Source organism: Gekko japonicus, unplaced genomic scaffold (assembly GCF_001447785.1).
Source record: "Gekko japonicus isolate JY-2015 unplaced genomic scaffold, Gekko_japonicus_V1.1 scaffold75, whole genome shotgun sequence".
NCBI classification, from domain to species: Eukaryota; Metazoa; Chordata; class Lepidosauria; order Squamata; family Gekkonidae; genus Gekko; species Gekko japonicus.
In genome coordinates, this window is record NW_015173124.1 from 777,076 (window position 1) to 780,013 (window position 2,938).

Sequence of the window (2,938 nt, forward strand, 5' to 3'; positions counted from 1 at the left end):
GAGAGGACTGTGGCAATTCAGCTACAGAGCTTTTTGGATGACACTTCCATTCTAGATCCTTTCCAGTCCGGTTTCCACCCAGGCCAGAGAATGGAGACAGCACTGGTTGCCCTCACGGAGGACCTCTGGAAGCATCTGGATCGGGGCAGATTGGCAGTGATGTTGCTGTTGGACCTGTCGGCGGTGTTCAACATGGTCGACCATCAGGTACTGATTCACTGCCTCACCGACACTGGAGTCCAGGGACCTGCCTTGAAACAGCTGGCTTCCTTCCTTCAGGGTCAGGGACAAAGGGTGGCACTAGGGGAGCAGCTATCCCAAAGGCACCCACTGATTTGTGGAGTGCCCCAAGGGGCGGTGTTGTCCCCAATGTTATTTAACATCTACATGTGCCCCCTTGCCCAGATTGCCTGGAGGCATGGGCTGGGATGTCACCAGTATGCAGATAACACCCAGCTCTATCTGTTGTTGGGCAGCCAGGCTGACTCTACACCGGAAAATCTTGACCGGGAGTTGCAAGCTGTAGCTGGTTGGCTCAGACTGAACCAACTGAAATTGAATCCAACGAAGGTGGAGGACCTGTGCCTGAGCCAGGGTGGCACAAGGGTAGGGATCCTACTTCTGACCTTCGATGGGGCGCCATTGGTGCCAGCGCCAGAGGTAAGGAGCTTGGGAGTGCTCCTGGATGTCTCACTAACAATGGAGGCCCAGGTAGCATTCACTGACAAATTAGCCTTTTACTACCTTGGCTGATTAGGCAGTTGGTTCCCTTCCTCAAATGCAATGACTTGGTGACAGTGATCCATGCGATGGTCACCTCGAGATTGGACTACTGTAATGCTCTCTACATGGGGCTGCCCTTGTGAGCCAAATCCAGAAGCTACAGCTAGTGCAAAATGCTGCAGCCAGGCTTCTGATGGGCCTCCCTATGCAGGAGCACATCCAACCTGTGATGAAAGCACTGCACTGGCTGCTGATAGCATCCCGAATTCGCTTCAAGGTGCTGGTACTTACCTTTAAAGCTCTTTGTGGTCAGGAGCCCACATACCTGAGGGAACACCTTTTCCCACACGTTCCCCAGGGAGCACTGCGCTCAGGGTCACAAAATTGATTGGCCTTCCAGATCCTAAAGATGCCAGGCTGGCCACAACCAGGGCTTGGGCCTTCTCAGTGGTGGCTCCATACTGGTGGAATGAGCTCCCAGAAGAGATCAGTGCACTCGGGACCTTTTACAGTTCCACAGGGCCTGCAAGATGGAGCTCTTCCCACCAGGCCTTTGACTGAGGAGCTGCACCAAGTAACATCAAATAACTGAGAAGTGGCAGTGCCCTGGCCCTTGGCTTACCACCAACAGCCTGTGCTGTTGCCTAAATATAGAGACCAAGACGAGCCAACCACCAATACAGATCATCTGATTACAACACTAGTATTGGTTCTGCCTTCTGTAAGCATTGTTATAAGTACCTGATCACTTACTAGCACTTTATGATAATGTAGAATTTTATTATTTGTTCTAAGGTTGTATATAATTTGTTATCTATATGTTTAATCTCTTTGTAAGCCGCCCTGAGCCCGCTCCAGCAGGGAGGGTGGGGTATAAATTGAAAAAATAAATAACGTTATTCACAAACTCTTTCATTTCTCAGCAGTTTTCTGCACTGCATCCACAAGCATTTTCCCCCATGTCCTCTTTTTCCATTGCTTTCTCAACTCTTCCTAGCATGAGCTGTGCCATGCTGAATCCCACAATATCCATCATCTCTACTTTCTTTGTCTCATGTTTTAAGAGGTTAATTATGTTTCTATACTTTGTGGAAGATTTCACCAAATGACTTTTACTCTTAGGAACAAAGTCCTTAAAGTACTTCATAACTAAACTGAAAACAATCTGCCTTCTCACTGGGAAGTCATCATGTTTCCACAAAAATGCAGTAATGAAAACAGAAAAACACAAACTGCATTCACAAAAATCAAAGGAATACTGACCTTACTAACCATTTTTTTAAAAAAACAGACAAATTACTGACCAAGATGAAAAAACTGACTTTTACTGATTTTACTGACCATTTCCCACCCCTGTAGCCAGTCAGACACCCTTGGGAAGGTAACAATCTCCCCCTTGTTCATCCCAGCACTCTGTACCCAAAGATATAGAACCTCCATTTGAAGAAGTTGTGTAGAATCACAGACTCATAGAATCACAGAGTTGGAAGGGGCCATACAGGCCATCTAGTTCAAACCCCTGCTCAGTGCAAGCATCCTCCATGAACACAGCACAGACTTTCAAATAGATTGGCCCTAGCCTACAAATCTTTACAAACACCCACACTGTGCAAACAACTTTGACAGTACTAGCTATTACTCTTTGGGGCTGGGGAAGTAGAATTGATCTCCATCTAAGCATGCAATCACTGTTGTCAAAGCAGCCTATGCCAATCATTCAAGAATGTGAACACTGATCTGATCCAGCAATAAGCAACATGTACACTGGATGCAGTCCCTATGCAGCATACTTTTGTGCATGAAGTAACCTATCTAGATGGTAACATATATTCAGATCAAAGTGGGCCCAGGACATTTAAGCACAGCATCAAGTGAAATCTCTCTAGTGCAGAGTTTTCAGTTAGCACAAGAATTCTCTCTTAATGTTTGCCATAATATGCAATTCCTCTTCCCCTATCCTCAGGTACAAGCAACATAGTCCCTTCTGCAGATCTGTACACAAAAGCTTCTTGTAAGCTTTAGAAACCACTGTCCATGGGTACCTACCATTATGCAACTTTCTCATATTTGCAAGGCAATCAAGCAGCACTTCGAGCATGAGCTAAGTCAGGGCAAAAGAACACCCTCATTAGTCCTTGAGCGAAAGGCCATGCCATTTTGAAGGGGTCACATAGTATTTGTTGTGAAACTAGCTCTGCATTCCTCACATGTATCC